The following is a 20,818-nucleotide window of genomic DNA, read 5'->3' as shown; positions in this document are numbered from 1 at the left end:
CTTTCACTGAGTCACAATTGTAACTACCATAGGTAAGATTCTTCTTTTTCACATGCTTTGTTTCTTTGCACTTTGACGTAAATATTTTGGCTTAAATACTTATGTTTTCATATATTGTCTCCAGTTTGAATGGTCACAGGACCTATTTCATCCCACACCTCTTGCAAACTCACCAAGTTTTGTTGTTCTGTTTAAGTTATAATTTGAATACGTACATTTGCAAATATAAACAACTGCCTAACTATACCAGTATGGGAAATTCACAAAGCCCACATAAGGTGCCAAAACATCCCAGCATGTTTTAATGTGCTGGACCAGTTCTCTTCTCCACTCCCTTGAATCCCTTTTATTTTTTTTAAATAAATTATACAAGTAATACATGAGTACATTGTTTTTGAAAAAAACCTCAAATCATGCAAAAGCATGCACACTAAAACCCCGTCATCCCAAATATTCTTTCCATATCAATCTCTTTTGTACTCCCCGGGGTAAATGCTATTAACAGTTTGGTATAGATGTTTCCAAACTGTTTATTAATATATATATATGGGTATTAATTAGACTAAGACTTTTTAAAATGTAAACGGGACCATTCTGCACATACTATTCTGAAATTTGCATAGTTCTTTAAAGCACCCACTAGTGACCATGTTGAGCATTATGTTGAAAAAAAAAAACATTGCAGAAAATATATTTCTGTGGTTAGCACTCTATAAGCTAAATACCTCCTTTGTTTTCCCAGTATACAGCACTGTGGTGGATATACTGTAAAAGTCTTAAAAATGCTTAAAGATTAGAGAGCACTGACTAAGTTGAGATGAAAAACAGACCACTGAAATACAGTCAAAGGATCTGACAATTAAATTCTGAGGGGAATCAAGTCTTTGGCTACACAGTCAATGTGCCAAAGGGGTGTCCATAGTGTAGAGAGAACATACATATTCCTTTTTAATAATGATTTTAGCTCTCAAGGCTATATACAATGTAGGGATTATTATCCACATTTTAGAGGTGAGAAAGCTGAGACTCAGGGAATTTCACTAACTTACTCAAGATGACACGGCTGGTTGGCAATGAAGCCAAGATTCAAAACCCCATCAAGTCCCCAAGTCGCATGTGCTGCTCAAAGATGCCTTCAGCAGGTAACAAGTACCCAAATGACCCTGTACTCATAATACTAAATGGGCTGAAAAGGACATTTTCATCCAGTAAGGACAGGATGATACCCATAGCTCACATGATAAACCTCCACTTTTCCTCTTCTTTAAGGTAAATCACATTTCACCATGTTTTTTAAAAGGTAGAAATATAGACAGTGCTCAGCAGCTTACAACACTGTTTTTGTCATTAAGTGGGAAGGACTAGTACACTGTTTCGTGAGAGAAAGGCAGAAGGGGGAATACATAATAAACTCAGTGTTTTTATTAATTTCATCTATAGAGAATATGGTAAAATAATCAAATGTAAAAGGAGATTTTGAGTGGGTTGTGGTATAAGCTAAGTTATGCAAATAAATCCTATGTCAATGCCTCAGCCTGGGTTGACTGGATTCATGTACTGGAACCCATACTTCATGAGGACTTAAGGCCCCTGACATTTCCACATTTTTATGTTTTTTTTTTTTTTTTCGGCCATTGTTGTTGTTCGTATGTTTGTTTTTTTGGCCCTGCAGAAGACATGACTGCTCTACAGGGGAATCATTTATGGAGCAGAGTCTGAGAGCTTCAAGAATTTAAAAGTGCATTATTCCAGGATGCATGGGTAGTTCAGTGGTTAGAATGTCTTTCATGTGGGAGACCCAGGTTCGATCCCCGGACCATGCACCCAAAAAAAAGTTCCAAGACGTTGTCTGGCATTGGTAGTTTCAGCCTTTGCCACATCTCTAAGTTGTCTGCTTTAAAGAGACAACCTCTCTTTTTCTAGGTACCTTATCCATCTTTCTCTCCTACAATGCACCTCTGCCCACCTTTACAGGGACTCAACATCAGATAATTCAGAGGATCTTGTTGATAGTCTATACCTTAATTTGTGAGTGGCTACTAGCATGGACAGCCTTTTCTTGCTGGAAATTTATCTTTAGAAACACCATGAGACTTTACCTGTACTATTTCTCCAGTGTATAGCATAGCACCTGACACACATAATGGGCACACAATAAGTATTTACTAATATTTTACGAGAGCAAGAAATGAACTTATAGTTTACTGTGCAATTACACATAGGTTCTATTTGTAACAGACATTTTAGCATCCTCTGACCAATACATCATTTGTGCATTCTCAGTACCAAGCAGAAGTTCTCCTGGCATTTGTGCTAAGTGATATGCAATATATTTTACATGCCATCTCATTTAATTCCAGGTAATACAACATAATGTAATGGAAGTCGAGCATTCCCATTTCACAGATAAGAATACTAGGATTTCAAAGAAAATCAAGTAATCTAGCTACAGTTGCAAAACTAGCAAATGATAGAACCGGGATTTGGACCCCACTATATTTTAGTAGCAAACATGTGCTATTCTCATCTTTGCTGGGCTACATTCTGCTCAAAAGCAAAGCAATGTGTACTCTACTGAAGCATCCTTAAATTGCAGGTACTAATGTTTAAGTCCAGGATCTTTGTGACTTATGAACAACTTTTGTGTTAAAGACCTTTTCAATGATCCATAGGCTCAGTAAAATAAGAAAAAGGTACAAGCATTAGGATGCAAAATTGATGAAATATGAATTCAACAGCACTTAAAAATGGATAATCATGATGGTAAAATCCTGGGGAAGAGCAAGTAAGTCTTCATTCTGGGACGTTTTCAAGAAAACATTAGATCCTAGCTATTTATCCTACCTGATATGGTCTTTAACATGCCTGAAGCCAGGTGAAGGGAAGAGAGGCTTATATGAGGGCCACTTCCCGTCTTTTGCCCTCCTTCATATATCCTATCTAGTGGAGAGTATGTTTTAAAATAATGAGTAAGACACAGTCTTTGCTTTTAAGAATCTTATAGCATATAGATAGTTAAGACAATGCATAATAAGTAAGGGAAGTGTTAGAGCATGATGGATAGATTCATGTGTCAACTTGGCCAAGTGGCGGTGTCCAGTTGTTTGGTTAAACAAGCACTGGCCTATTATGGAAAGGACATTTTGTATGTCTAAATCATCAGTAAGTTCATTGCATCTACAGCTGATTACATCTACAATTAACAATGAAAGATGTGTCATCTACAATCAACAGACGGGACTGGATTCTACAATGAAAGATGACTCATCCCATCAGTTGAAGGCTTTAAAAGAAGAATGATGATTTCAGAAGTCAGAGAGAATCTCTATCTCTACTTAAGCCAGTACCTTCTCCTGTGGAAATCATCAAAAACCTTCATTGGCATTGCCAGCTTGAGGCCTGCCCTAGAGAATTTGGACTTGTGCATCCCCATAGTTGTTTGAGTCAATTTTAATAAAAATCTCATAATATTTACTAATATCTCCAGTTGGTTCTGTTTTCCTAGAGAACCTTGACTAAAACATAGAGTAATGCACATAAAAACAGAGAAAAGGGAAACCAACTCAGCCACAGAATGTCCAGAAGAAATATTTAACCTACATCTTAGCAGAGTCAGGTGGCTGAGAATATTCCAAAGAAAGAGAAAGGCATGAACAGTAGGGTGAAGGCAAGAATCAGCATGATGCATGCAGAAAATCTTCTGGAGTTGACTGCTGCCAGAGGATAAAACAAAAGACAAGGAGTACTAAGAATGTAGAAGGAAAAACTGGCTCACTTTCCACAAAAACCTGTTGAGAAACTTGGTCTTCATTTTGAAGGTAATGGAGACACATCTGTTGAAATTAGGCAGTGGGCTGACAAGGCTGGATGTGGAGACAATTTTCCTATGAATTTGGAAAAATTCTTATGGCTGCTGTGGATTTGAATGGAATCAGAGAGAACACTATGAGGACAAATTGGGAAGCTAGTACAGAGGCAATAGAGACCTAGAAAAAAGCAAAATCCTGAATAAGAACAGGGTTAGTAGGAATGGAGAAGTGGATAGATTTGACAATGATTCTAAAAGTAAACTATCTGGGAAGAATGAGATAAGAGTCTACCAAGGATAAAAAGGACAAAGCACCAAAATGGCAGAACAAAAAGTGGAAGTGTGTAATATTAAGGAAATTACTTGGGAATGTTAATTTTAATACTTTTGCCAATGATAGTCATGAATAGGATTCTCTAAAATCCAATATGTGGTCCCTTCTTATTGGCTTCTTTCACTTAGCATTATGCTTTCAAGGTATGTTCATATTATATCATATACCAGTATTCCATTTCTCTCTATGGCCAAACGATACTCCATCTGAAGGATACACCACATTTTATTTATCTGTTCATCTATTGATGAGTATTTGGGTTATTTCTGCTTTGACAAGTATGAATAATGCTTCTATGAATGTTCATGTATTTCTATGTAGATATATGTTTTCATTTTGGGTATGTAACTACAAGTAGAATTGCTGAATCATGTTAATAACTCTGTGAAGAATTATAGTCCATGAAGATCATATAGTAACTATTTGATAGAAGAACTGCCAGACTGTTTTCCAAAGCATGTGCAGCATTTTACTTTCCCACCAGCAGTATTTGAGGGTTCCAATGTATCACTTCCTCATTAACACCAAGCATCTTTTTAATTATAGCCATCATAGTGAGTATGATGGGGTATCTGATATGGTTTTGATTTGCATTTCCCTGATGGCTAGTGATGTTAAGAAATTTCTCATGTGCTTGTTGGTCATCTGCATAATTTTTAGAGAAATGTTAGTTCAAGCCTTTTATCATTTTTTTAAAATTGGGTCTTTGTCTTGCTGTTGAGGGGGTAAAGGTCCTTTATGTATTTTAGAAATGATTCTTATCAGATATGTGAAAATATGAATATTTTCTCCCATTTTTTGGACTGTCTTTTCCCTTTCTTGTGGTGTCTTCTGAAGCACAAAAATGTTTTATTTTAATGAGGCCAATTTGCTTATTTTTCCTTTTATTTGTGTTTTTGGCAACATATCTAGTTACACTATCTAATCCCAGGTCACAAAGATTTACACTTATATTCACTGTAGGAGTTTTATACTTTTAGCTCTAACATTTATGTCTGAGTTGATTTTTGTATAAAGTGTGAGGTAGGGATCCAATTTTGTTATTTTGCATGTGGATATTCAGCTTTCCCAGAACCACTTGTTTAATATCTTTTTCCCCCATAGAATTGTCTTGGAAGTCTTGTTAAAAATCAGTGTTCATAAATGGGAGGATTCATTTCTGGAATATCAATTATCTTCCATTTATCTATATACCTATCCTTATGCCAGTACCATTCTACCATCTGGATTACTGTGAAACTTGAATGAGTTTTTAAATTGGGAAGCCCTCTGACAGTTCTTTTTCAAGATTGTTTTGGTTATTCCTGGTCTCTTGAATTTCCATAGGCTTTAAAAATCAACTTGTCAATTTCATAAAGGAAGCCAGCTGAGATTTTTATGGTAATTGGGTTTAATAAGTAGATCACTTTGAGAAGTATTGCCACCTCAACACTATTACATGTTCCAATCCATAAACATGAACCATATTTCAATTTATTTAAATCATATTTAATTACTTTAGCAATGTTATATTTATATAGCAATGTTTATTCATTGCTATATTAATTATTATTTAGTTTTGTACTTCTTTTTTTTTTTTTTTTTTTTTTTTGGCATGGGCAGGCTCTGGGAATTGAACCTGGGTCTTCAGCATGGCAGGCGAGAATTCTGCCACTGAGCCACTGTTGCCTGCCCAGCCAAAGTATAGTCCACCCTTTACTTCTATTATAACATTTAAGTGTTATATCTTTTGATACATTGTAAATGGAATTTTTTTTATTTCATTTTCTGATTGTTCTTTGCAAGTGTTTAGAAACACAACTGATTCTTACATATTGATCTTGTTTGTATTCTGCAAGCCTGCTGAACTAGTTACTAGCTCTACTGTCTTTTTGTGTATTCCTAAGAATTTACTATATATAAAATCATGTCATCTGCAAACAGAGTGTTTTATTCCTTCCTTTCCAACCTGAATGCCTTTATTTCTTTTTCTTGCCTAATTGCCTTGGCTAGAACCTCCAGTACAATGTTGAAAGGAAGAAGTGAGAATAGATATCCTTGTCTTGTACCTAATTTGGTGGGGGAGTATCTAGTCTTTCATTATTAAGTATGATTTCAGTTCTTTGTCAATTTGAAAAAGCTCCTTTCTATCCCAGTTTATTGAATGTTTTTATCAAATACTTTTTATGCATTTATTGAGATGATCATGTAGATTTTGTACTTTATTCTACTAATATGCTAAATTATGTTAATTGAATTTTGGATATTGAACCAACTGATACAGGTTGAAGTGTGTGCCCCCACCCTCAAAATGTTGAGATCCCAACCCTTAGTACCTCGGAATGTGGTCTTATTTGAAAATAGGGCATTGCAATTGGAATTAGTTAAATTAAAATGAGGTTACACCAGATTAGGATGGACTCTAATCCAATATGGCTGATATCCTTAGAAGAAGAGAAAAGACAAAACAAGAAAGAATGCCATGTTATGATAGAGACAGAGATTAAAGTGTTACAGCTGTAAGCTAAGGAATGCCAAGGACTGATAGTAAATCACCAGAAACTAGGAAGCAGCAAGAAAGGATTCTTCCCTACAGTTTTCAGAGGAAGTATGGTCCTGCCGATACCTTGATTTCAGACTTCTAGCTTACAGAACAGTGAAACAATAATTTTCTGTTTATTTATCATTTGTACTAATTGGTTACAAAAACTCTGGGTAACTAATTCAGCAACCTTGTATTCCCAGGATAAAACCCCATTGGGCATAGTGTATAATTTTTGTATATGGTGCTGGATCTTTGTTGAGGATTTTTCAGTCTATCTTCTTAAGAGATACTAAGTTGTCCCAAGAGATCTGTAGTTTTCTATTCTTATGACTTTCTATATGCTTTTGGTATCAGGGTAATACTGGTATCATAGAATAAGTTGAGAAGTGCTCCCTTCACTTCTATCTTTTGGGAGAGTTTTAATTCTTCCTTAAATATTAGGTATAATTGACCAATGAAGCCACCTGGGCCTGGACTTTTGTCATGGTTCTTATTATTACTGTTATTATTTTCATTACTAACTCAATATCTGTTATAGATCTGTTCAGTTTACATATTCTTATTGTGTCAGTTTGGGTAGCTTGTGTCTTTCTAGGAATTTGCCTATTTCATCTAAGTTATAAAATTCTTGGCATACATTTACCATAGTATTCCCTTACAATCTTTTCTTTTTTTTCCTGTAAGGTCAGTAATAATGTCCCCTCTTTCATTCCTAATTTTAGTAATTAGATACTTCTTTTTTGTTTTTTTGTTTTTTTGCTGTGTCAATCTAGCTACAGGTTTGTCAAGTTTATTGATCTTTTCAAAGAACTTTGGAGTTTATTGATTTATTTATTATTTTTCTATTTTTTTAATCAATCTCCACTCCAGCCCATTATTTCTTCCCTTCCTTCCAGCTTTGCCCTTAGTTTGCTCTTCTTTTTGTAATTTCTTAAGATGGAAGTTTATTTATTTGAGATATTCCCTTTTTAATACGGGCGTAAGAAGTATATATTTTCCTCTAGGAATTACTTGAATTGTATGACAAGTTTTGCTGTATTGCATCTTCATTTTCATTCACCTCTTTTATAATTTCCTTTGTGATTTTTTCTTTCATCCATTGGTTATTTAGGAGTATGTTGTTTAATTTCCATATACTTGTGAACTTTCCAAATTTCTGTTATTAATTTCTAATCCTATTCCATTCTTGTCTGAGAATACACTTTATATGATTTCAATACTTTTAACTTTATTGAGCCTTATTCTATGTCCTAGCATATAGTCTATTCTGGAAAATGCTCCGTGTGGACTTGAGAAGAAAGTGTACTCTGTTAAGTGGAATATTCTATGGTGTCTGTTAGATCTAGTGGCTTTATAGTGTTGTTCAAGTCTTCCATTTCCTTGACAATCTTCTGCCTAGTTGCTCTATCCAATATTGAAATTGGGATATTGAAGTTGGTAACAATTATTATTGAAATATCTATTTCTCCTTTCAATTCCATCCATTTTTTCCTTGTGTTTATTTTTGTTGTTGTTGTTTTACCGTTGCTAGGCCTTTATATGTTTATAACTGTTTCATATTACTGATGGACTTACCCTATTATCATTATAAAATGTTTCTCTTTACCTTTAGTAACTTCTTTTTGGGGGGGGGGCAGTGTTAAAGTCCATTTTTTCTAACGTTAGCATAGGTACTCCAGCTTTCTTATGGGTGCTATTTGCATGACACATTTTCCCTCATTTTACTTTCAATTTATCTGTACCTTTGAATCTCAAGTACATCTCCTGTAGGTAGTATATCATTGGATCTTGTGTTTTATCCCATCTGCCAATATTTGATTTTTGACTAGATTGTTAAATCCATTCACTTTAATGTTGTTGATAAAGTAACATTCACATCTGTCATTTAAATTTGTCTTTTCTATATGGCTTATGACTGTTATTCATCTATCCCTATTTTATTGTTTTCTTTTCCAAGGTATGAATAGTTCCTAGACATTGAAATTCCATTAATGAATTTTTCACTATATAGTTTGAGCTGTTTTCTTCGAAGCTCTAGGGCTTACCATAAACACTTTAACTTGTCAGGATCTACTTCAGTCTTAATCCCAATGGGACACAGCATCATTATTCCTATATAGCTCTTTATTCTACTCCCCCTTTTTGTGGTTTTGATGTTTTCACATTACATTTATACATGCTACAAATCTGATAATATAGTCCTATAATTATTACTTTATGCAATTTTGTCTATAAAGGAAGGTGAGAAAAGAAAGGACAGACTTCCGGAGAAGATGGCGGCTTAGTAAGACGCGCGGGTCTTAGTTCCTCCTCCAGAAAAGCAACTAAAGAAACAGAAACAATACGAAACAGCTCCCAGAGTCACGACAGAGACCAAAAAGACAGTGTACCCCATTCTGGAACAGCTGAACGGGCAGGGAGAATCTGCTGCGGTGAGATACCCGAGGGGCGCGCGTTTTCCCGGCCGGGGCGGCTGGCGACTGGGGTCCCCTCCACGCACGTGGCTTCCCGGTCTGACTGGGAACATTGGATAGTGGGGCCCTCCCGTCACGCTTGGCGTTTCGGGCCAGCTGGGCAATTAGGACCGGCACTCCCCCAAGCCGCGGCGGCCAGCGACCCCCGCCTCCACGCGCGGTTTCCCAGCCGACTGCCGTGCAGACAGACGAGTGCCACGAGCGCCACCTGCTGGGCGGGAAAAGAAAAACAGAGCCCAGAGATTTCACAGAAAAAGTTTTCAACCAGCTGGGTCCCATCCCACACCCAGGGAAATCTGATCAAATGCCCAGACACCAGCAGAAAATAATGGATGACGCTCGGAAAATTGAAGATATGGCCCAGTCAAAGGAAGAAACCAATAGTTCAAATGAGATACAGGAGCTGAGACAACTAATGCTGAATATACGAACAGAAATGGAAAAACTCTTCAAAAACCAAATCAATAAATTGAGGGAGGACATGAAGAAGACATGGGCTGAACAAAAAGAAGAAATAGAAAATCTGAAAAAACAAATCACAGAACTTATGGGAGTGAAGGACAAAGAAGAAAAAATGGAAAAAACAATGGATACCTACAATGGTAGATCTAAAGAGACAGAAGCTACAATTAGTGAACTGGAGGATGGAACATCTGAATTCCAAAAAGAAACAGAAACTATAGGGAAAAGAATGGAAAAACTTGAGCAGGGGATCAGAGAACTGAATGACAATATGAAGCGCACAAATATACGTGTTGTGGGTGTCCCAGAAGGAGAAGAGAAGGGAAAAGGAGGAGAAAAACTAATGGAAGAAATTATCATTGAAAATTTCCCAACTCTTATGAAAGACCTAAATTTGCAGATCCAAGAAGTGCAGCGCACCCCAAAGAGAATAGACCCAGATAGGCGTTCTCCAAGACACTTACTAGTTAGAATGTCAGAGGTCAAAGAGAAAGAGAGGATCTTGAAAGCAGCAAGAGAAAAACAATCTGTCACATACAAGGGAAACCCAATAAGACTATGTGTAGATTTCTCAGCAGAAACCATGGAAGCTAGAAGACAGTGGGATGATATATTTAAATTACTAAAAGAGAAAAACTGCCAACCAAGACTCCTATATCCAGCAAAATTGTCCTTCAAAAATGAAGGAGAAATTAAAACATTTATAGACAAAAAGTCACTGAGAGAATTTGTGACCAAGAGACCAGCTCTGCAAGAAATACTAAAGGGAACACTAGAGTCAGATACGAAAAGACAGAAGAGAGAGGTATGGAGTAAAGTGTAGAAAGAAGGAAAATCAGATATGATATATATAATACAAAAGCCAAAATGGTAGAGGAAAATATTATCCAAACAGTAATAATACTAAAAGTTAATGGACTGAATTTCCCAATCAAAAGACATAGAATGGCAGAATGGATTACGACCCAGCAATACCACTGCTAGGTATCTACTCAAAGGACTTAAGGGCAAAGACACAGACGGACATTTGCACACCAGTGTTTATAGCAGCATTATCTACAATTGCAAAGAGATGGAAACAGCCAAAATGTTCATCAACAGACGAGTGGCTAAACAAACTGTGGCGTATACCTACGATGGAATATTATGCAGCTTTAAGACAGACTAAACTTATGAAGCATGTAATAACATGGATGGACCTAGAGAACATTATGCTGAGTGAGTCTAGCCAAAAACTAAAGGACAAATACTGTAAGGTCCCACTGATGTGAACCGACATTCGAGAATCAGCTTGGAATATATCATTGGTAACAGAGACCAGCAGGAGTTAGAAACAGGGTAAGATAATGGGTAATTGGAGCTGAAGGGATACAGACTGTGCAACAGGACTAGATACAAAAACTCAAAAATGGACAGCACAATAATACCTGAGTGTAATGTAACTAGGTTGGAACACTGAATGAAGCTGCACCTGAAATATGGTTTTTTGTTTGTTTGTTTGTGTGTTTGTATCTTTTGTTTTTGTTTTTTCTTTTTCCTTTATATATATATATATATATATTATTAGTATTATTATTTTAATTCTCTTCTCTATATTAACATTCTATATCTTTTTCTGCTGTTTTGCTAATTCTTTTCGTAAATCGATGCAAATGTACTAAGAAATGATGATCATACATCTATGTGATGATACTAAGAATTACTGAGTGCATTTGTAGAATGGAATGATTTCTAAATGTTGTGTTAATTTCTTTTCTTTTTTTTTTTGATTAATAAAAAAATTTAAAAAAAAAAAAAAAAAAAAAAAAAAAAAAAAGAAAGGACAATAAGTGTATATTTAAGACAGTGTGCCATATTAACCTTAGTAATTACTATTTCTGAGTCTCTCCATTTATTCTTGTGCACTTAAGTTACCCTCTGGTGATATTTCCATGCTCAGATACAGCTCTGCTCCCATCTACCTCCTTTCTATATGTTATAGGATCAGAAACACTTTATATATTTTTTATTCAATTACTTTCTAAATAAGTTAAGAGAAGAGAATATGCCTTTATGCTGCCTTTTTAATTAAATAGTTACCATTGTTTTTAAGTATATTCAAATTGATTGCGATCATTTGTTTTCAGCCTGGAGAAATTACATTCAAGGGGGTCTGCTAGCCACTAATTCTTCCAGATGTGTTTATCTGAGAATGTCTTTACTTCACCTCCATTTTTAGAAAATAGTTTTGATGAATATAAGATTTTTCATTGACAGATATGTATTTTTTTTTCTTTTAGTACTTTGCATATATAATTCCACTGCCTGGCCTCCATTGTTTCTAACAAGAAGTCAGTTGTTAAACTTATTGGGGTTCCTGTGTTCCTGACAAACTGTTTTTCTCTTGCTTCTTTTAAAATTTTCTCTTTGTCTCTGCTATTCAAAATTTTTTACTATAGTGTACTGGGTATGGATTTCTGCATTTATCCCACTTCAAGTTTGCTGAGTTTCTTGGATATGTAGACTAAAGTTTTTTATCCAATTTGGAAATTTTTCAGCCATTATTTCTTTATCTTTTTTATACTTCTCTCTCTCTTCTCTTTTTTGGTCTTCCCATTATGTATATATTAGCACATTCAGTAATGCCCCACATTTCTCTGAGATTCTGTTCATTTGCCTTACTCTTTTTGCTCTCTGTTCTTTGGATTGCCTCATCTCTATTGACCTATCTTCAAGTCCACTGATTATTTTTTCTGCTGCTTCAATACTACTGCTGACCCACTCTAGTGATTTTTTTAATTTCTGCTACTGTACTTTTCAACTACAGAATTTCCATTTGATTATTTTTTACATGTCCTCTCTATTGATACTCTCTGTTTCTTGAGTGACTATCACTTTACCTTCTATTACTTACTTTAGCATGGATTCCTTCAGTTCTTTGAAAATATTTATAATGACTTCTTTGAAGGCTTGTGTACTAAATCCAACACCTGGCTCCTCTCATAAGCAGTTTCTGTTGCCTGTTTTATTTCCTGGATATGTGTAAAACTTCCTTGCCTCTTTGTATATCTCTGTTTGTTGTTGTTTTTAAAAACTATATATATTAGGTAACATATTTTAGCAACTATGGATATTGACCCACAGATCTCTGGGGCTTGAATTTTGTTATATACTTCTTAGTGACTTGGATGTACTACTTTAGTAGAGTCTATTTTCTCTATAAAGGGTAGCCTCTGATGTCACTTCTTGGAAGACATCACCTTGGGTATGCACACAGTCATCCTGGGATTACAGTAGTTTCCATCTTTTCCTAAATAGTTAGAACTCATTATTTTCCTAATCTCTCTGTTAAGATGCCTGCCTTACTTGACACCACACCCAGTTGTTAGGCTCCACTAATAGCTGTCTGATTTTTATATTGTTCTTGATGATGCCCTAGGGCATAATTTGCTCCATAGTCTGACCAAATTAAATACAGACACTTTTGAGTAATTTTGGGGGTCAATTTTTAAGGTCTTTCTGATCCCTTGGGGGCTCTTCTTATTGTATCTTTCCCACTTTTCTCTATGAAACTGGGTGTTCTACGGTTTACTTATTATTCTCACAGAGCTACCAGACTCTTCTTAATTGCTTATCACCAAAATGTTTTTTTTGTTTCTTTTGGAGAACACCCTTAGACTTCAACAGAGAGCACACTCTGTTTCAAATAAAGTCACCTCCTTGAGGGGAGCTTCAGTGCTCTCTGTTTATGGACTCCTTCTACTCCTGGCCAAATCTGAGTCACACCTCTAGAAATGGGAGTTTGAGGGATACCTCTTCTTTTCAAGCAGGGCACTGGTCTGGTGCAGTGGCCTCTGGTTTCTTGGTTTGTCTCTTCCAGCATGGAACCTCTCCCCTACCAGAGAATTGAAGCAAGGGCAACTGAGGCCCTGGTATTCTCATTCTATTTCACCTGAGTTGGGGCCTTTGCCCTATGACTTAGGGGTAGGTAGAGGAAGGTAGTCCCCAGCATCTTGGCCACATGTCAAGAATTTAACCCCTGAAACTTAAAGAGATTTTGAAAAATTCTGGTGGCCTGCCTCTCTGTGAGATGCCATATCCCTTCACTAGGGGCTGATGAGAAGAGAGAGTGACCTGTCTTCTTATCTGCACATGCCCAGACTAGAGCTTCTAATACACTGAGCTGGAAAGAGGGTGGGTGGAGAATGAATGGGTTATGGCAAAAATGCCATAGACTCTCGCTTTTCTTATTAATATTTAGTAGTGTTCCTTGACAAAATGTTTCTTCATTTGCTATATGCCATCAGGATAATTTCCAAAGATTTTAAACGCATGGCTTTCTAAAAAATAATGTTCTCCAATTATGGTTGTTTTGCTGAGTAATTAACTTATGAAGTTCTTAACACTGCCATTCTGGAAGCAGAACCCCAACAAACTTTTTCGAGTCTCTACGGTTTTAGGGTTGTTTGTTATTACAGCAACACCTAGCCAAGCAAGACTAAAGCAATGCCTAATATTAAATCAGAATTGAAGTAAATTCAAGGAAAAACTAAAACTAACTGATTTGCCAACTCTATCTTTCTCTGACAGGTTGTTGTTGCTTAAAGCTGAGTATCTTCAACAAGTCACATACCATAATGGTCTCTTTCCCATTTTTCCTTTTTTCTTTCTCTTCAAAAATGAATTGCTTTAAGATTTCTTTAATATATCTATACACACTGCATCCATCTGAAAAGAAGTCTCAAATTATCTTAGGCAACCTGCTATCTTTAAAGCACAGTTCTCATTTCATTGGTGCTGATGATGTAAACATCACATGGACAGGGATTCTACCTATGCAACTCATTGGAATATTCACAGAGCCTAAAACAGTGCCAGGTTTGTCTGACATTTGGTAGGTGCTCCCAAAACATATCCATTCATGAATGATTATATCAGGAAGCTCCTGCTCCTTCTGTCATACTCCTGCCCTAAGTGATTGAAGAGTTTGGGTGATTTTGTCTTATAGTACTTTCTGAAAGTATTCTCCCAGAGACAGTTCCAGACTTGGACCCTAGCTGACTTCTGTGTCCTACCAGACTCTATGTATCAATAAATTTTCCAAAGATTCTTCCAGCCAGGAGAATTGGCCTTGTTTTCAAAGTTATCTCAGAAAATCTAAGGGGTATGCCCTGGTAACTAAAACTGATGCCCTTGAACAGAATGTGGTCACATTGGTTTTAAGAATGAAAACCAGTATGAGGAAGCTGACTCCTGAAGAAAATGCTGTCGAACAGAAGGCAGATAAGTCTGAATAATGAGCCCTTATCCAGCACACAGGGAAACCTAAATGCCTTGGATCATCACAGAGAATATAGGCTTGTGCTCTTACTTAGACACTAAGAAAACCCAGCCTATTTGGAAAGCAAGATGAGCCCTGTCTTAACAGGAACAGATCCCAAAGCCCTAGAAAAGTATTGAAATAATAATAAGAAAAAGGCAGTCATTGAACCACAATAACTAGTCTCTCTGGGAATTAACTGTGTTTTAGACCTAAAGACTTGGACTAGTGTCTCTCTCTCATCTGGGACCTTAGCACTCTAAGTCTACCCACTTACTGAGCCTCTGGCCAGCTTTGTCTAAAGACTCTGCCAGACTCCAATGCCTATTTGGTCAATTGGAACTTAAGCTTCTTTACATCTCTGGCTTTCTGATCCTCCCTCTTACCTGAGACAGATCCACTCCTTGCCTATCTTGATTTCACTGTGCATTACACCTAGTAATTAGTTCATTGGTTAAGTGAACTCATCAGTTAACCAATGAATTAATTTCCTGCTTGACTCCCTGTTGGGATTCTGTGACTCGTGTCTTTAACCTTATTGAAAAAGTAGCCACATATCACATTCCACCCTTACTTCTTCCCAGGCCATAAAAAATTAAAGCAGCTTAGGAAGATCTGGATAAAAAAAAAAAAAGATCTCAATCTTTGGTCTCTTGGTATCAACTTTTAGATACCTGGCCAAGTACAGTCTGTGCTACATTTCAAAGAAAAGGCCGATAACTTTGAAGATTTTATTTCACAGGGGACAAAAGATAAAAGTCTCTGTCAAGTTGTCATTAGATGCTTAATGCTATTCATAGTGGGATGCTGGAGGCTCCCCTCCTCCTCCATAGAGCTCTAGCAGATTAGGTTTTAGGGCTTTAATTTGAGGAAGGATCTACAGCTGTGAAGAGTTATAATATTTTGATTTGGGTTATACTAGGCTGGGGAAGCCAGATTACATTTGTATGAAACTGTATTAGAAGATATGACTGAAACTACCAAAATCAAATAAAAGGAAAATTTTCCAGAGAGCCTAAAAATAAGGAGCTGTCTTTTCCACACCCATACATTGTTTTACTATGATTCCGACTTATGCCAAGGGGACCCAAGCAGAAACACAGAAGGCAGACGGCAAATATGCCCCTGCTTGCAGGACCTGGACATTCATCCGTCTGTCATCAACCCAATCCAGAATCCATTTTCGAGATGAAGAAAAAAAGTTAATTAACCCTTAGAGAAGTAGTTAAGTTAGCAAGGGAGGCAAACACATGAAAAATACCCTGCTCTCATATCCTAGAGCACCAGTTCAGAGTCTCTGAGAAACCCATCAAAAGACTCCAAAGTTTTTCCATCCAACATCACCATATGCCAACACGTACACATGTCACACAACATCCCCCAGGTAATCCCTACACAGTGAGTATTCCTTTCCTCCACAACAATCTCAAAGCTATTTCAAAACCTGACTCTCCTCGTTTGCACAGCAAACAATAAATCACTTTAGATACTTCAAAAGCGAAGTTTCCTTTGAGAAAAAGAGTTAGCTGTTACCAGTATTCATTCGTATTAAATAGCTACACAGAACTGGGTTGATTCCTAGCGTGTTCTAGTGGGATTTAGAGTTGGATAAATGGGCAGCATGGGTAGTACTCCTAAAATTGAAATTAGTTTATGTCAAAGCCCTTAGCTTCAATTGGAACATGTTGTTCACAGTTGAAGAGGGTATGGGGAAAGAGGGTTACTTTTTATCATCAGAGGAAAACTGCTAACTTGCAGAGATGGGGAAATATTGTAAGACAGCTACAAACACCTACAGGCATTACCTCTGCTCAAACTGTTGGCTCATCTAAGTGTAATGAGTAGTCCAATAGCAAGAGATGTGGGTAGATAACTTTTTTTTTAAATTTCTGCCAGGGGATCTTCTCTCTCAATTACCACAGGGGATGGTCAGGACCAGGCTTTCCATAGGAATTTCTTTTAGAATTTTTTTTTTAATACTCATCCTCAGGTGAATCGCCACAGGCCCCATGGTAGACCCCATACATCCTGCCCAATGACATCGCTGTGTTCAGTCTTCTGCCTGCTATCACTCATAGAGGACCTCTATGCCCACCATCTGTCGTAGGCCACCTGGTACAGAGGCCTGGCTATGCTGTTGCAGACCTCCCCAGAATCCTTCTGCATTTATGCCCTGCTCAGCCGCCTCTTCCATGTCCAGGACCCTGACAAGCTGCATCAGCATGCCCTGGCTGAGAGCTTGACTGAGGAGGAGTATCAGACATTCCTGGTTTATGCTGCTGGTGTCTTCTCCAACATGAGCAACTACAAGTCCTTTGGCGACACCAAGTTTGTTCCCAACTTGCCCAAGGAGAAGCTGTACTATGTGATCCTGGGAAGCAAAGCCATTCAGCAGCACCCAGAAGAAGTCAGAGGCTACCAGCAGTCCTGCAGAGAGCTCATGCTGTCTCTGGAGCCATGGCTGCAACATCTGGGGCTGGGGATGGAGGGAATCACCACCTATTTCCCTGGGGATTATACCACGGAGAGTGCCAAACCAGCCCACGTCTACCTGGACTTTCAGAACTTCAGGGCCTACAACATGTGGCTCTTCAAGGAGGCCAACCAGGACAGGAAGCCCCACTATGAGGCGCAGCTGGCTTCTGTGCTTGGGACAGGGCCTGCTTTGGACTCCAAAGTGATTTTCCAAGCTGAAGAACTATGAATTCCAGGGTTGCTGTTTCTAGGTAATCCAGGGGGTCTACAGGCCCATCTTCCAGAATGTGGTGGAGCACCTATAGAAAGCTAAGGATATTTTGCCAACAGCCACCAGGAGCAGATGCTGGCCCAGTACAAAGAAAGCTTCACCCAGGGCTCCATCAAGGCTCACAAGAGGAGCTCCAATTTCTGGATCCAGGACAAAGGCTGCATCATGGAGAGTTATATCAGGTTCATCAAGAGCTACCATGATCCCTTTGGTTTCCACGGGAAGTTTGAAGGCTTCGTGGCCATGGTGAACAAGGCCATGAGCACCAAGTTCAAGCAGCTGGTAGTAAGTATGGAGTAGCTGCTGAAGAAGCTGCCCTGACCCTCACCCTTCAAAAAAGCCAAGTTTCTCACTCCTGACTTCAACTCCCTAGATGTTCTCACCTTCGCTAGTTCCAGCATCCCCGCTGACATCACCATCCCCAGCTACAATGACCTGAGGTCAACCAACAGAAGGCTTTAAGAACATATTGTTGGGGAATGTACTGGCTGTGGCCTGTGCCAACAGCGGGAGAAGCACACCTTCCTGGAGAAGGACAACAAGGACCTATACAACTGCTGGAAGGGATCCTCCTTTGAGGTGAAGGTGGGCTGCAGGAGCTGCTGGGCCACAGCAGCAGCAAGCTCTTTGTTCAGGATGAGAAAGAGTGTTCAACTTTGACCAGGAGACAGTGATCAACTCAGAGAGAGGAAAGCAGATTCAGTGCTGATACCTGAGTGGGAAGACCTGGGAAAGCAAGTTCAGCACCATCGCCTCCAGCTACAAAGAGCGCCAGCTGAGAGCATGGGCCTCTATCTCGGCCTGAACCCCTAAATGCTTTGGCTTCGAGGGACGGAGGCAAAGGATGTGGTCTATGTGAACTGGCCCAACATGGTTCAGCCTGGCCTGTAGGCTCTGGAGTTCCACATACCCCAAGGCCTCCAACCAGAGACAGACCTACATGTAGGTCCAGTTTGTGATCCTAAGGGTCTTGCTGGAGGCAGGTGAGGGGCTCAATATCATCACCCTACAACGGGCTCCAATGGGCACCTGGATGCCCATATCCATTTTGACCACAGCAAGATCTGTTCTGCAAGGAAGCCCACGTGGGAGTGTTCCTGTGGAGACTCAAGGTGCTGAAGTCTAAGAGGAATGTGGCCTGAGGGCAGGCCCTGCATGAAGTCTACACAGCCATCTGGAAATGGTTCCCAAGGGCTTCCTTACCCTCTGAGACATGGTGCTGCTGTGCAGAGTCTCAGAAACTCATCATTCGGCCCAAGAAAGTGTGGGTCCTTGAGTATGAGGCCTGAGCCACTGGCCTCAGCTGGTTCTTTGCCAAGCACTTCCCAGAGGATGGGCCTGAGCTAGAGGAGATCCTTACTCAGCTGGCCACAGCTGATGCTGGGTTCTAGAAGGGACCCTGTGAGGCCCCATCTGGCCAGGCTTGGAATGGAGCAGCCCCTGCACCCCTTCATCAAACAGAGGCTACAAGTGGCCCTTCTTTTATGTGTTTATTTTGAAGGACTGGGGGTGGGGTAAGATTTCAGGACATTGGTGCTACCTCAGCTGAGGGTGATAACACTAACCCTTTGCATTTGTCAGCACTCTCCAATTTACCAAGTGCTTCCCCTCAGTTATTTGCATCTCCATCTACCAAGTAGACAAGACAGGGCCATTCTGCAGATGAGGAAGTAGAAATTTTGAGAAGTTGACCTGACTTGTCTAGATCCCCTGGGTGTATATTACCAAGCCACAACTCAACACCTTCTTGCCAAATCCAGAGCACTTCATGTGTTACTTTTATAACCAGAAAAATAAATATTAGAAACAACCACACACATACACAAAACACTTATCCTCAGACAAGTGAGATAAAATAACTCTCTTAGCTCCAAGGTTAAACTTGACATAGGCCCATTACTAGGGGGCTTGAACTCTTTTCTTTTTGTCCTAACAGATGACCTAATAAGCCTGACTAAAGAAGACACTATAGGAAAATGTCTCTTCTATAAATTGGGGTGGGGTGGGGTAGAATGGTGGTGGTGATTTCCTCTGGGTCATAAGGTAGTCACAAAGGTACACAATACAATTTTGGTACTAACTTGCAGGTTCTGGTTCACAAATAAAACTAAATCTAATAAAAATATGTCCAAAATCTCTGATTGCTCAAAAGAACTCTTTTACACTATTTTCCAGAACAAACTAGCAGTAATAAGTTCTCCACCCTTCTCAGCATGCCTTATTTTATTCTCACTTAAGAAACATGCCTTAATATAAATAAATAAAATATTTAAATATAAATAAATATCATTTCTAAAAATCAGTGTCAACTGGGAAAGAGTTTAGAAGCAAAGTTCACTCTCTTTTGAGAACTGAATCATTTCCTCAATACATTCGCAGATAGTATTACAGAGCTTCCTTCTTAATCCTGAGATGACAAAGGAGGATAGCTTCTTTGGTCATTGGGTACTAAGCTAGTTATCAATAACTCAGACATTGACATTGAACTCCTTCAGAGGCAAGTGTCTTATAAACAGAGGAGTATGGAGGAAGAGGGAAAGATTAGGAGAAGGTAAGCAGACCTGGGTATACTGCTGACACCACTTCTCTGGGCTTCAGTTTCTTCCTCTGTAAAATGTAAGTGCAGTTAAGACAACCTTGTAAGAAAAGTAAATCTCTTACTAAAAGGCTCCATGAATTAAAAAAAAAATAAATGTAACTCATAGGAAGACAAATGTGTTACCAACATTCGCAGAGAGTTCATGAACGTGTTGTACCAGGAAGGCTGTGTTGTACAGTGGTTAGGGACACGGGCTATGCAATTACATTGCCTGATTCTACAACCTGATAGCACTATTGGCTAGCTATGTGACCTTGGGTCAGTTACTTAATCTCTCTCAGTCTGTTTTCCTATCCATATAAAAAGAATAATAAAAGCTCCTGTATATAACAGGACTAAATAGGCAAGGATTAAATTAAATAAGACATGTACACCTCTTAGCATGGTGTCAAGACCAACAGTAAACACACAGTATTAGCTATTATTTTTAGAACTACAATTAATAATAACTCCATTTAAATACAAAAAGTAATATCTACATAGAGCATTTCTTATATGAGATTATAGGAACAAGGAGCAAAAAAAGATGGCAACTTATATAATGTCCTTGGGACTATATGAGGAGCCAAATA

General features: G+C 38.4%; 1 protein-coding gene and 1 pseudogene across 7 annotated transcripts in view; one reads left to right on the top strand and one right to left on the bottom strand.

Moving 5' to 3' along the window:
• FHIT (fragile histidine triad diadenosine triphosphatase) overlaps positions 1-20,818 on the bottom strand; it is a 1,619,043-nt gene that overhangs the window by 944,843 nt on the left and 653,382 nt on the right. The gene's annotated exons all lie outside the window — the stretch shown is intronic.
• LOC143657830 (dipeptidyl peptidase 3 pseudogene) lies at positions 16,937-19,146 on the top strand (annotated as a pseudogene).

Source organism: Tamandua tetradactyla, chromosome 15, assembly GCF_023851605.1.
Source record: "Tamandua tetradactyla isolate mTamTet1 chromosome 15, mTamTet1.pri, whole genome shotgun sequence".
Classification (NCBI taxonomy): domain Eukaryota; kingdom Metazoa; phylum Chordata; class Mammalia; order Pilosa; family Myrmecophagidae; genus Tamandua; species Tamandua tetradactyla.
Note: the sequence above shows the minus strand (reverse complement) of the source record. Positions and strands in the feature narration are given on the sequence as shown.